This window comes from Pogona vitticeps, chromosome 1, assembly GCF_051106095.1.
Source record: "Pogona vitticeps strain Pit_001003342236 chromosome 1, PviZW2.1, whole genome shotgun sequence".
NCBI classification, from domain to species: domain Eukaryota; kingdom Metazoa; phylum Chordata; class Lepidosauria; order Squamata; family Agamidae; genus Pogona; species Pogona vitticeps.
Window position 1 is genome coordinate 228,230,220 of NC_135783.1, and position 15,518 is coordinate 228,245,737.

The following is a 15,518-nucleotide window of genomic DNA, read 5'->3' on the forward strand; positions in this document are numbered from 1 at the left end:
GTTTACCCAAAAAAAGAAAAAGGAAAAGGAAAAAGGAAACAATGCATGAGAATTTATCATCAGATTTATGCAGACACTAGTTTGTAGATAAAGGCTCTGATATTGGCCCCCCACCTGGGACTTGGTGGCGCTGCGGGCTAAACCGCAGAAGCCTTTGTGTACTGCAGGGTCAGAAGACCAGCAGTTGTAAGATCGAATCCACGCTTTGTCCCAGCTCCTTGCCAACCTAGCAGTTCGAAAGCATGTAAATGCGAGTAGATAAATAGGTACCATCTTGGTGGGAAGGTAAACAGTGTTCCGTGTATAGCCGCGCTGGCAACGTGACAACAGAAACTCTCTTTGGAGAAACGCTGGCTCTATGGCTTGGAAACGGGGATGAGCACCGCCCCCTAGAGTCGAACACGACTGACTAAAATGTCAAGGGGAACCTTTACCTTTACCTTACCTACAGAAAGATTCCAGACTACAGTACCTTAAAAATGTGAATATATGGCAGAATAAATCAACATGCTTAAGATAATAAAGTACATCAAGCAGAAAAACTAATGGTATGGCCTACTTATTTAGAAGGTATGGGACGATACAAGAGTTCTCACATGGTAATGAAATGGCATCAATGTAAACACAATGATGTGTCACTGGAGAGAACATTTCAAAGACGGGCACACTGAACAAAAAGGCTCGATTGGTGGTCAACTTTACTTGAAATGATGAGACCCTGTCAGAGAAAAAAAATTGATAGCCATTTCAGTGATTAGAAGGACTGGTTAAGATAATTCCATCCAATGCATTAGCACTCTACCGTGAAAAGCTTAAAAATATGTAATAGTCCTTTGAACTGCAACAGACCAGGTACAACTATAATATCTGGATACAACACCCAGTCATAGGGCATCCAGTGGTGGGCTCCTGCTGTCAGACCAACAGAGCCCAACCATTGGGCTCCCAAAGCCTCATTTGGAGAACTGAGAAAATCTCCACAGCCAGTTTTTGGATGGTTCAGACAGAGGACTGAGGGGCAGGGAGCAAACATGCAAAATGTGTTAGGATAATGTAGGATTTACCTGCCAATTAGCAGACTAGCAGTTTGAATAAGCCATGAAAAAAACTATCTTCAAAGACAACCTCACAGAGCTCATATAATAATAATCTAGCCTGGAGGTTGCCACAGCATCAATAATGTCATATTCATGACTTATCGCCCTCTTTCTTCTATGTTCACATCCTGATAATTGAGCCGTGTTGTTCCCGCACTCAAATAATAGATATCAAGGAATGGATTAGTGTGCTTTTAAAAAAAGAAGAAGAAATGGAGTTACCAATAAGATGTAGAACAAAACCTGGTTGTAGTTTTAAGGGAGACATACTTGGGACCACTGAGGAAAAATACTATATTTGCAGCATGGTGATTGTCAAAAAAGTGAAGCATGTGGATACTGTTTCATATGGAAAGATATTTGTGTGAAATGGCTTCCCATGAGATTTTGGTGATTTCAACCAGAAATTTCCTGCTGAGTTTGAAATTACTTGATTTGTGTGACATGCTTTCAACAAATGGCTTTCTGTATCAGACAGTGAGGTCACACAGTTATCTTCTTTCTTGACCACAAATATGAGGAATAAAGAGCACTGGCACCATACATAGAGCAATGTGAGTGTGATAACAGGCCTTTTAAGTACAGTGGTGCCCCGCTTGACGATGACCCCGTTTCACAACAAAGTTGCTTAACAATGTTTCTATGGGGTTTTTTTGCTTAACGATGACTATTTCCCTACTTCGGGAACCGTTTTTTCGCTCCACGATGATTAGAAACAGCTGATCATCGGGTTTTGGTATGGTAATGTGCTCTGAATAGAGATCTTGGAACAGTGTTTAGTGTGGCTGAGAAGCTCAATTCGAGAGTGACAATCCCTTCCACACTGAAGACAAATACAATACAGTGTTCTATATCAAAGTGTGCTGCTTATATATCACCCCATAGTGCTTAAAACACTCTCTGGATGGTTTATTATTTAGGCAACACATCACCCCACCCCCACCCCCAGTCATCTGGGAACTCAATTTACTGACCTCAGAAGGATGGAAGTCTGAGTCAACATTGAGCCAGCTGCCTGAGTCTGTCAGGATCAAATTTGGGATTTGAACAGATTCTTGACTGCAGTACTGCAGTTTAACCACTATATCACAAATCTCGTATCAGAACAAGGAGGTCTGCTTAAACTTGCAGTGTGAAGAATTCTTGCAAAATTAGTTATCCTTGATGAATTATGAAACAAAGTTCTTGACATGTTCAGGCTGGCTGTCAAAAAAAATTGCTGAATCTCATAAGATTTCTTGTCTCCATTTCAGAAAAAAAAGATGAGCAGTATTTTCATTGGCATTTTCATAATTTGCCCAGAATGTATCTGCAGAAAACTAGTGTCTTTTCTCTTTGAGAAGCAAAGTACATTCACAAGACTGGCTCATAGATCCAAAAGATGCAAGCAAGCAATCATCTGATGCTTCTGATTTTTAAAAGTCCAGGAAACAAGACAGCCCTTACTTTGGTGTTATGTGCCATCATAACTTATTTTATTGAGTCAATTTCTTATGTTTGGTCCTCCTTTTTTTCCTACTGCCTTCAACTTTTCCTACAGTGGGGTCTTGACTTGCGAACTTAATCCGTATTGGAAGGCGGTTCGCAAGTCAAAAAGTTCGCAGGTCAAAATCTGCATTCCCATAGGAATGCATTGAAAACCATTTGATCCGTATTTGCACCCCCGCCGCTGCCGCCGCCTCCGTACCTTTGTGCCGGCTGCTCTTCTTGCAGTCTTGGTGGTCTCCCGGCTGCTGACGAACTGGAACTTGTTGGGCGTCCTCCGGGAGAGGGTGCGGGTTGGAGTGGGGGGCCTGGAGGTTTGCGGCGGGTAGGCGCGCGGGTGCGGGTGTGGGTGATGGGCAGCGGTAGCCGTAGCGGCGGGTAGGCGCGCGGGTGCGGGTGATGGGCAGCGGTAGCCGTAGCGGCGGCGGCAGCAAAGAGCTGCTCGTAGGCCAGCAGGTGCGGGGTCACCACGGGGATGGCGGGATGGCGGCGGCCAGAGGTGGGGGAGGGAGCTGTTGCTGCTCCTCCACGCCTTCCCTCCACCCAATCTTCCCGGCTTTTTTCCCCGAGCTCCAAAGAGCTCAGGGCAGGGGACGGGCCAAGCAGCCAGAGGCGGGGGAGGGAGCTGCTCCTGCACCTCCATGCCCTCCCTCCAACCCAGCTCCTCCCAGTCCGGCCGCTCCCGCTTGATGGTTGGCATGCTGGCGGCGGCAGCAGCGGCAGCCACGGGAGACATAGAGGAGGGCCACGCGGTGGCGGCATGCACCAGCTTCCCTGCCCGGGCTCCGAGTTGCCCGCAAACACAGCGGCACCACCAGCCAGAGTACAGGCAGGAACAGCCGCAGCCACAGGAGCAGCAGGCACTGCCCTGGCCAATGGACGAACGACAGTTTCCCCGCCTCTCCCGCCCCTTCCCCCCCCCCACACTTTTTGGTTCGTACGTCAATTCTCCATTCGCAAGTCAAAATGGATTTTTGCGGACGGAGAAGTACGTAACTCAAAAAGTTCGCATGTCAAGCCATTCGCAAGTCAAGACCCCACTGTAGTATTATTGTCTTTCCCAGTGTTTCTTCTGTTACCATGGTATGTCCAAAAAAAATTACCTCAGTTTGGTCATTTAAGTTTCTAGTGAGAGCTCAGGCTAGGTTTGATCTAGAATCCATGTGTATGTCTTTCCGGCAGCCCATGGTTTCTAACACATGTTGTAGAATAATATAATGTGTGTGATTTTATTGACTTGTACCATTTACAGAAAAAAATCATTCTCCTATATATAAGAATCATGTTCATCTGCTACAAGACTTCCCACAGACAAGGAAATGAATTGTAATTTTTCATTGTTACACACAACAATCAAACAAATTACAATTTACATCCTAAGTCTAAACTGGTCAAAATTCTGTTACACTGGTAAATTGAGCGCTGGAAATTTTAATTTCTATCCCTGGCCCCTATTTCAGGTTATGAGATTTCCAAGCACCCTATTTTGCCCTGGGGAAGCCTTGGGAGCCTTTAATAATACAAAATCACCGTCAGATCATCACCACTGGAATCAGGACTACCAGCAGTGATCTGGTGGCAGTTCAGTAATTGGCCTCATGCAGAAGTGGTGAACGTATAGGACCAGTAAATGGCCAAGTGCCGAGGTAGTGAACTTACGGCACACGTGCCCAAGGTGGCACATGGACAAAATTTGTTGGCATACAAGTCCCTGGTGCTCCACCAATCAGCACTGTTAATTAAGTTCAAAGCACCAGTAACAGAGTTTGGAAGGGTTGGAGGGCAGAGTAAAAACACCATGATGTCACTGTCACAGTATGGAGAGTGTCCTGCTGAAGTCAGTCCACCATTGCTATGGTAACTGCAGCACCACTGGAGCTTAGGCAAGAAGTTTCTCAGTCCCCCAAGGAAGGTTCATCCTACTCACCTGCCCAACTAGGAAGGTGCTGCTGTCCAACTTCAAAGGCTCAGGCATATGCTCATCAACAGAAAGATAACCACAAACTGCCTCTCCACAAACTCACAGAAAGTAAAATCTGCTTATTTTCTTTCCTCGTTTTTTTTATGGGGGGTATTTTATAATGTGAACCAAAGCTTATAATTTCATGTTCACATTTCTGATGTTGCTTATAAGCTATAATAATACTATTTATGTTGTTTTTCATTAATATTTTTTAAAACATAGATTTTAATAGTTTTTGAATAGGCTTTCTCAAGTGCCTTCATTTATTTCAACCTCTATGTTATACTTTTGTTAATAAATAAGCAACAGGACCCTTCCTTTTGCTTAAAAAAAGCCCAGCATTATTATTACTAATTCATTAATTTTACTGCTTGTCAATTATTAGTTATAAAGCCGTCCCATTTAAACAATTCAGAAGACTCAATACAGTCCTCTTTAAGAATAGTTTCTCTTTCTTCATAAAAATTATAAAATATTAATACTAATACTAATATGCATAATGATGATGATGATGATGATGATGATTTCAGAAGAAGGAGGGAAAATTAGTCACCTCTTGTACATGGATGACCTAAAACTATATGCAAAGAGTTCCACAGAGATAGTTAGTTGGTAGGCATCATTCAACTATGGTAATGTGCTCTGAATAGAGGACTTGAAACAGTGTCTAGTGTGGCTGAGAAGGCCAATTTGAGAGTGACAATTTCTTCCACACTGAAGACAAATACAATCTGTCCCCTGTCCAGCTCCCTGATTTTGCTCATTTCGGGACTGCCTCTTTGCCTCGGTCTGCTGAACAAGGGTCTCTTCAGATTGGGAGAGGCATGATGCACCGCCTGCCTCCAGGCTGAACACTCAGATGTCAGAGTTTCCGATTTGTTGAGGACCATTCCTAAGGCCTTCAGATCCTGCTTGCGGATATCTTTGTATCGCAGCTGTGGTCTCCTTCTGGGGTGATTTCCCTGCACTAATTCTCCATACAGGAGATCTTTTGGAATCTGACCATCAGCCATTCTCACAACAGGCCCAAGCCAATGTAGACATCACTTTTTCAGTAATGTATACATGCTAAAAATTCCAGCTCATTCTAGGAATACACTACAGTGGTGCCTCAACTTACGAACGTCCTTACGACCATTTCAAGTTACGACCAGCTCCGGTTGCAAAATTTTGCTTCTATTTGCAACTGGAGCTTCCAGTTATGAACAGAAAAAGGCAGGGGGAAAAGGTGAGAATTTAAAATTTCTAACTGTAGGTGGCGACAAGGCTCCTTCTTTGTAGGTCTTTTGCCCCAGCAGTTAGAGTGTGTGTCCTCGTCAGAGGCTTTGGAACTGCCTCCTTCTGTTTCGGAGTGTGTGTGTTTTCAGAGAGGTAAGGTGCTGTTTTCTGGTTTTTAAAAGCTGTTCTGGGTGTTTTTGCAGTGTGGCTTTGAGCTGGGGGGTTATGTTTCTGTGCTGTGATGGGTCTTGGGGGGTTGTGGGTTTTTTAGTTTTTCCCCCCCATTTCCGATGTGTCTTGGGGAGTTTCGTTGCTTTTTGGATTTTTGACTTTCTTTTTTTAAAACAGAGAGACTGCCTGTTCTGGGTGAGTACACTGTATTTACTGTACAGGGTTTTTGCAGCTTGGGTTTGGGCTGGGGTGAGTTATTTTTCTGTGCTCTGATGGGTCTTGCAGTGTGGATTTAAAATGTGAAAAGTAGACTGTAATATTAAATTAAAATTAAATGTAAAAATTAGACTGTAATTTTAAAATGTAAAATTTATTTATTTATGTTTGCATTCTGTGGCTCCTAGGGTTTGTGTACTGTGACTTCTTTTGTTTTGAAATGTGTGGGTTTAAAATCTGACTCCAAAGTCTTTTTTGTTTTAAAATCAGAACATTTTCTGTGAGGGGCTGCTCTGATCGCCGGCATGGTGTAAAATGGAATTTAGACTCCAAAGTCTTTTTTTAATCAGAACATTTTCTGTGCGGGGCTGCTGTGGCTGGCATGGTGTAAAATGGGGTTTTGACTCCAAAGTCTTTTTGTTTTAAAATCATGATGTAAAATGGTGTTTAGACTCAAGCCTCTCCCCACCCACCCCCAATTGTGCTTGGTTTGGTTTAAAATGTGTTTTGTTTAAAAGGTGCTTGGTTTAGTTTAAAGGGTGCTTGGTTTAAAAAGTGTTTGGTTTAAAATGTGTTTTCTTTAAAAGGTGTTTGGTTTAGTTTAAAAGGTGCTTGGTTTAAAATGTGTTTTGTTTAAAAAGTGGTTTAAAATGTGTTTTGTTTAAAAGGTGCTTAGTTTGGTTTAAAATGTGCTTGGTTTAAAAAGTGTTTGGTTTAAAAGGTGTTTTGTTTAAAAGGAGTTTTAGACTCCAAACTGCCCCCTATTATCTTCTCTCTCTGTCTATCTTCTCTCTTTTTGTGCTTAACAGCACAAACCTTTGTCTGAGGGACCTGTGTGCCCTATTGATGACCTTCCTTCTTTCCTCTTTTCCTCATTTTTCCTTCCCTCCCCCCCTTATTTCCTGCCCTTTTTAAAACCTAAGTCATCTTAGGTTAAAAGAAGAAAAATTCTCCCTGTAGTGGTAGAGGATGGTTTAACTGCTTTTCAATAATTCCTATGAGAACGACTGCTTTGACTTGCAACCGGCGCCTCTAGATACAATGAAAAAAAAGCCACAATGGATTAAATGGGTTTCAGTACATTTCAATGGGCAATGCTGATTGGACTAACAACCATTTTGCCTTACAATGGATTATGGTCGTATGTTGAGGCGCCACTGTATTTGGAACTTTGTCCTGCCAGGTGATGCCAAAAATGCATCGGAGACAATGCATATGGAACATATTCAACTTCCTTTCCCGACATGCACAAAGGGTCCAAGACTCACTGCAGTACAGGAGTGTACTCAGGACACAGGCTCTATAGACCTGGATCTTGGTATATACTGTCAGCTTCTTGTTAAGCCATATTCTCTTTGTGAGTCTGAAGAACATGGTAGCTGCTTTGCTAATGTGTTTATCCAGCTCGACATCTACTTTTAATTTTTTTTTTTACTTTTATTGGATTTGTACCCCGCCCCCCTAGACAAAATCTACTCGGGGCAGCATTACATACATAAAAACATAGCAAACAGCGTCCTAAAAACATCTAAAACATCAAATTTTTAACAATTATATAAATCCTTGTCAAGATGGAGTGATTAAAAGAAAAATTATCTAGGGAAAGAGTGTCAAAGATTGTTGAGCCAAGGTACATAAAATCATGAACAACCTCCAATTCTTGTGTAGAGATGGTAATAGAGGGAGGTGAGTCCATGCCCTGCTCCATGACTTCTGTTTTCTTCAGGCTGGTTGTTAATCTGAAATCTTGGCAGGGCTTGCTAAAACGATTCATAAGTTGTTGGAGGTCTTCAGCAGAATGGGCAATAACAGCTGCATCATTGGTGAAGAGGAAGTCCCACATGCATTTCAGGTGGACTTTGGTCTTCACTCTCAGTCTAGAGAGATTAAAGATCTGAGCTACTCCAGAGACAGATGTGTTCTATTGCAGTTCCAAAAGTGTGCTTCAGCATGACAGCAAAAAAGATCCCAAACAGAGTCAGCACAAGGACACAGCCCTATTTCACTCCCCTTCGAATGTCAAAGGGATTTGATGTTGAGCCATCAAAAACTACAGTTCCCTTCATTTCCTCATGAAAGGACCTGATGATGTTAAGGAGCCAAGGTAGACATCCAATCTTGGGAAGTATTTTAAAAGGACACAGAGATAGAATCACTGCTAAACACAGTGCAGATATTTAGTGAAGATATCTAAATGAAATTTGGAATTGACAAATGTGCAGCTCTGTCTATACACCATGGCAAGATCCAAAAACTAGATGGAATAGATTTTTTAAAAGGCAGTACAGTGGTGCCTCGCTTAGCGATCGCTCAGTTGAGCGATGAAATCGCTTTGCGATGGACTTTTAGCCATCGCTAGAGCGATCGCTTAGCGATGGCCCCTAGGGCTAAAATTTGCTTTGCAATGATCATGGGGAAGCGATCATGGCAAAGCGAACTTTTTTAAACAGCTGATTGGTGGTTCCAAAATGGCCACCGCGAAAACAAAATGGCCGCCGCTGTTTTGCCTCGCTTTAGAGGCACCCAAAATGGCCGCCGCTGTGGAGGAATTTCGCTTTAAGATAAGTTTTTAGCCCATAGGAACGTATTAAACACGTTTTAATACGTTCCTATGGGATTTTTTATATCGCTTAGCGATTAAATCACTTAGCAATGTTTTTCCAGAATGGATTAACATCGCTAAGTGAGGCACCACTGTATTATAAAATTACTATCAAGTAATGAAAATTATAAATACCTTGGAATACTAGCAGCAGATTACATTATACAGACAAAAGTTAAAGAACAGAAAAGGAATACATTGGTGCCTTCAGTTATGACCATAATCAGTTCAGAAAATGGAAGTAACTCGAAATGGTCGTAAGTCAAAGCACCATTTCCCATAGGAATGCATCGAAATGCAATTAATTCATTCCAGCCGAAGGGGGGAGAATCATCAAAAAAAATCACTACAAGACTCATTGGAAACACAATTAATCCCTTCTGGCCAAAAAGGGGGGGGGGGAGAAAAGTAATCAAGCATGCAAGACCCATTGGAAATGCACAGAAAACAAATGGAGCAGATCGGAAATGCACAGAGAACAAAGGGGGGCGGTCGGAAATGCAAAGTTAAGAAAGGAAAAAGCAAGAGAAGCATGCAGGACCTATCGGAAATGGGGAAAAACCCCAAAAAGCAAAAACAAACTCCCCAAGACCCACTGGAAATGGGAACCCCCCCAAAAGCAACTAACCCCCCAAGACCCATTGGAAATGGGGGGAAAACCCAAAAAACAAACAAACCTCCCAAGAACCATCACAGCTCAGAAACATAACCCCCCCCAGATCAAAACCATGCTACAAAAACACCCAGAACAGTTTTTAAAAACCAGAAAACAGCACCTTTTCTTATAAGGCAGCCTCCCTGCAAACATACACACACACTCTTAGAAACAGAAGGAGGCAGTCCCAAGCCTCCTCCGACACACACTCTCTAACTGCTGGGGCAAAAGAGCTACAAAGAAGCAGCCTCGTCACCATCTACAGTTAGCAATTTGAATTATATCAGTACAATTGCCCCCCCGCCTTTTTCTGTTTGTAAGTGAAAACTCCGGTTGCAAGTAGAAGCAAAATTTTGCAACCGGAGCTGGTTGTAACTCGAAATTGTCGTAAGTAGAGATGTTACGACAATTAAGCCGCTCAAAGTGGTCGATTTGACCAGATAAGCGGGATATAAATCAAATAAATAAATAAATAAATAAATAATGTTTGTAAGTCAAGGGACCACTGTATATCAAAAGGCTATGGAAAATCTTAAAATCAAAATTAAATGGTGGAAATACAATCAAAGCCATAAACATATGGGCAGTTCCAGTAATTAGATACCCAGTTGAAATAATAGATTGGACTGAAAATGAATTAGAAAAATTGGATTGAAAAACACGGAAACTAATGAACATGCTTTATACACTACATCCAAAAAGTGATGTGGACAGATTATATTTACCATGAAAAATCAGATGCCATGGATTACTGCAAATACATCAGGTAGCAGAGGAGGGAAAAAGAAGCCTAAACAGTTATATCAGTACAAGCAGAAAAAAATTACTTAAGGCAGTAATAATGGAGAATAGTTTGAAAATAGAAACAAAAGCTCAATATAAGAAACAACAATTTGAAAATAAATAAAAGAGCTGGGGGGAAAAACCACTACACGGGCAACACCTGAGAAATATTGATGGAAAGCATGATCATAATTCAACATGGACATGGCTAAAACTGGGGACCCTTGAGAAAGAAGCTGAAGGCTTGGTTTTTGCTGCCCAAGGACAAGCACTCCAAACCAATGTAATGAGAGCTAATATCCAAGGAATTAGTGTTAGCAGTGAATGTTAGCTCTGCCAAGAAAAAGATGACACTGTCACACCTCATCTGCAAATATACAAAGATTGCACAAACAGATTACAAAATTAGACACGATTGAGTGGCAAAATTAGTGCACTGGTCATTATGCAAAAAATATAACTTGCCAACCTCCAAAAATCCATGGGAACATCAGCTAGATAGCATTTCTGTATCTAATCCCCTTAAACATACCAGCCATAGTAGTAATAGGACAAAGAAATGTTTGGATCATTGGCATTGCAATTTCGGGGTGCCAGAGTCGAAAATAAAGAATTGGAAAAACTAACAAAGTACAGAGACCTGACAGTTGAAACATCTCTGTTATGGATGAAACACATTTCAGTGGTCCCTGTAGTTATCAGGGCTTTGGGAACAATATCAAGAAATTTCACACAGTACTATAAAAAGTTTCAAATCTCAGAAATAACACCATCAGAGCTACAAAAAAAGCAGTATTAGGAACAGCATACATAGAAGAAGAAGAAGAAGAAGAAGAAGAAGAAGAAGAAGAAGAAGAAGAAGAAGAAGAAGAAGAAGAAGAAGAAGAAGAAATCTGCTGCTCAAAACTTCCATGGGCATGCAAGAGAATTTTTAGAAGATTAATGCCAAATTGGGCAAGCTGTCATAAAGGTTTGCCACTCCTGGCCTAGTATATGATTAAAACGTAAACTAATTAGAGGTGAAAACCCTACTTTTGAAAGAAGTGATGCTTTCTTTCCTTCTTTAATGTAGGTTTTCTTTCCTTGTCAGCATGTTTTTAAAGAAGTGCTAAAGTGTTTCAATTTAGAACTCTCTCAGCCTGAAGAGTTAACAAAGCATTATAAAACCCTAAACATTGAACTGTATGCAGGAGTGTAATCAGGTTGTCAATGAGCATCAGAATCTACAAGCTACCCAAGTTTTGATAGAAAAGGAACATTTTGAGTCAATTGAAGTAATGGAAGGCTAGGTGATTTTGAGGGTGCAAATGTCACAGTCCACAGAGCTAACATGGAGCTAAATCTGATTATTAGTCCCAGCTAGAGTTGATCCACTGAATGAAGGGAACTTAAGTCAATATTTATGTAAGTCCCATGACTCAGTGGAACTACTCTAGTTGAAACAGTTGGATTTAGGCCACAGTTTTAACAAAGGAAAAAAAGTCATTCTAAGGCAATTACTTTGTGCTTAAGGGCCAAGCATGCAAGTGAGGGGCAAGGAACACAGTGCCTTTCTGGGTTTATCTAACAAAAACCCCTTTTGTGTTCTTTCTGCTGAAACCCCTTACCTTTTCAGTAATACATTTCCTCTGTTGGCATTAGCAGAAGTTTTTTTTAGAAATCCCTTCACTATATAATGAAAAGTCAATATTGAGAATCTATCAAGACAGACCTTCTGGGACTGGTTTAATTTGTCTTGCATCTTTCAAGAGAGCAAGAGGTTGTAATCCCCAGTCCAATTTACTAGGAGTTGTACCCTCAAACTGCCAAATTAGTCACTGTTTATAATTAAAGATGCACCAGAAATGGTACACGAGAATACAGAACTGCTTCTGAGGTCAACATGATTTTTTGTATCCAGAATGAATAAAGTGTTAAATCCATTGAACTGTGTTCACATCTTTGTCTCTTGTGAGGGAGGGGGGTGGAAATCAGTACTGAGGGGGACAGACTCAACACTCCTACTTGTGTAATGTTTCTCTTCACTTAAGCACCAGAAATGCCTCCTCAAAAAAGCAGTGATTTAGTGTCAGGAAGCCCATTATGCTGACTCAGGTAGTGGTGATATTGTTATTATTATTTTTAATGTGGTCAGATATCCAAACAGGATGTCTTAAGGCTGTGAGTGAGAGTTCCACAATTGTTAGGAAGTCCTATTCTCCCTGCTTTATCCTCCGTGTATATGATGAACCTACTCTTCTCCCTCCAAACTTTTCCCACATGTAAAACAACACATCTGCAGAGGAGAGGTTCCCATTTGTGAGAAAGTTCACCAGCAAGAATCCTGAAAAGCTGGAGTTCTTGTTCATGTGCAGAACCTAGACACACACATTAGGTAACCTCACCACTGTAAAAATGTGGTGCTCTGTGCATGGTGAGGATACTAAGGGGGAAAGAGGAACTAAGCACCCCCTACTCTTTTGTTTGTTTATTGATTGTTTATTTTCTTTGAATAAAGAAGAGTACTTATCAATACACATCTTGGGTCTCTACCACCAGCATCAATATTAAAACAACTGGTCCAGTCATTTTTTTCATCTGATGATGTACCTATAATAAACAGCTAATTATGTGTTCAGAAGCTTCAGACAGACAGACAGACAGACTGAGAGAGAGAGAGATTTATGATAAGAAATCAGCTTGGAACATATCTTCTTAGACATGTCTGTTGAATTTTGTGGTTTTCATTTGCTTTCAGCAAAGCTTGGAAAAGTTACTTATTTGTACTCTAGTTCCAGGAATCCCAGCCAGAATGGCTGGCCATTCCCCTTCTTCAGTTGTGGATTTAGCTAAAAGACTCTTAAAAACTTTGCCAATCTTATTTTTTAAAAAGTTAATTGCAGTTTCATACTGTGCTGGATGAATGAATTGAGTCAAACACACCAAGTCAGTGGGATGAAGCATCTATGGCCCATTGAGTAAAGATGATAGATTGTTAAGTGTGTGGTATCTAAGTTTAGGAGTCAAGTCCAAGACACAATAAAAAACCACAATGGGTGTGGGAAAACTGAATAACAGTGACATTTAGAAAAAAAAAAACATTTGCCAACAACAATACTATCAGATGGTTATCGTAGTTTTTTTTGGGCTGTCTGGCTGTGTTCTTGAGGTTTCTCTTCCTAACTTTTTGCCAGTCACTGTGGCTGTCATCTTCAGAGGTAAGGAGTCAGAACTCTGTCTGTGCTCTAGTCTGACTCCTGTCCTCTGAAAATGCCGGCCACAGAGACTGGTGAAATGTTAGGAAGAAAAATGTCAAGAACATTGCCAGACAGCTTGAAAAACCTACAACAACCATCGGATCACGGCTATGAAAGCCTTCGAGAATACAATACTATCAGAACTTGCCATCAAATTCAGGATGTCCCTACATGGTAAAAGAGCATTCTACAATTCAGCACTTTGGCACTCTCACTATTTCTTGTAGCTTCTGGTGACATGTATCTCCCATGAAGCCAGAGAGGAATGTTAATTAAGGCTGAGGTCACACAAGTGATATCTCCCCCTTCTTTCTCACATCTTCTACTTCATGTATATTTCTGTGTTATGGTCATATGACAGATATCCTGTGATAGTGGATCATACTTTTAAAAACATTTTGCCTTTGGGGGGCTGAATTAGATGCTGTATGTTAATCGACATTCCTCAAGTGTAACATATCTCCTTCCTTTTCTTGTGCTTTTCTCTGCACCCCCTTTCTTTTCTTTTTTAATTGTGTTGATAAATCACTATGTCAGCAAAACATCCTCACTGGCCATGTACTGATCTGGGCCATTTCTTCCTATTTCTGTGCTTCATTACTCTCTATGGAAAAGAACCCACAGTACACTATAGTGGCGGTCAAAAGACAGTAGGGGGACAGATTCTCCATATTTGACAGAAGCATACCTGATCCAAAGTTCTCCAAAATCCTTTGGTACTATGTCAAGGAAGAAGGTTCTGTGAAAGATAAGAAATGACAGAGAGAGCTAAGTTACATTGAAGCCCGACTAAGGACATCAGAAAGGCCCACCTGGAAAAAGGCACACATAGAAAGGAAATTAAAAGATGCACTATTCATAAGGCAAAGAAACAAATACCTGATCAGGAATTTTTCAAATATTTTTGAAGAAAAACAGTCAACATCCAAGGATGATGGGACTGGTTTCTCATATACAACATATATGATATGATAGGCTGATAGGAACAGTTGGTTTCTTCCTGCTTTACAATGTCAGCATCAGCAATATGTCTTCTTATTATTTGATGCCAAGGGGGCCATATTTTTAAAAAATCAGTGAAATAGGTGTTCCTGCTTCTGTTTCACCTCTATCAATCCTGTAGTCTACTCGTACAATGGAACCTCGACCTACGAACATTTCGACTTACGAACTGCTCTGTTTGCAAAATTTTGCTTTGACTTGCAAATAGAGCTTTGACTTATGAATGGAAAAAAAGTTCTGTTTAAAAGGTGTTCTCCTGCCCTTTTTTAAAGCTAAAAGGTGCTTGGTTTCGTTTAAAAGGTGCTTGGGTTAAAAGGTGTTCCCTCCCCCTCCATCCTTTCCTGCTCTTTTTTTGACCTAAGTTCGTCTTACATCAAAAGAAGAAAAATTCTCCCCCTAATGGTAGAGTACAGATTAACTGACTTTGAATTAGTTCCTATGGGAACTTATGCCTCTACTTCTGAATGGCGCCTCTACATAAGAACCAAAAACAGCCAGAACGGATTAAATGGTTTTCAATGCATTCCTATCAGGGATTTTGCTTCGACTTATGAACGTGTAAAAGTTCAAGAGCCATTCAAAAATTTTATTAATAGCAGATTTTCTTCTCAGTGTATAACATTGGATTCATAACTCGATAAGTAAATTACCTTTTATCATAGGAACAGTTGCTGTTCAAAAAATTGTCATTACTGGTATTATCTAGTCATATACAATGGCTCAGTGTTTCCCAGAAAGAACTTTGGACAGAAAGCAAAATAGCAACTATACTATCCATCCATAGAAACAAAACTGTGACTTCTATAGCAGCTTTATTGGACTACTAAAAAGTTAAAGTGAGCTTTTGAGCTGTAACAGAACTTCTTGCAAAAAGACATTACAAAACTTTGGGATAAAATAGGAAACAAATAATCCAAAAGCTGTGCTAAGTGTGATGTCCTTTGTTCTTGAGTGCGGGCTGCTGGCAAAGCAATAGGGAGTTTGAAGTTTCCCTTGGGAATAAAAGTGTTGTCTTCTTTTTCAGTTTCTTTCTGTCATGCAGAATAAGAACTGTTCTGGATTCCCGTGGACCCTTCCATTATTTTTGCTG

The 15,518-nt window shown here is 40.8% G+C and overlaps 1 protein-coding gene across 2 annotated transcripts in view; it reads left to right on the forward strand.

The window, feature by feature from the left end:
* DPP10 (dipeptidyl peptidase like 10) overlaps positions 1-15,518 on the forward strand; it is a 784,532-nt gene that overhangs the window by 742,649 nt on the left and 26,365 nt on the right. The window lies entirely within an intron of this gene.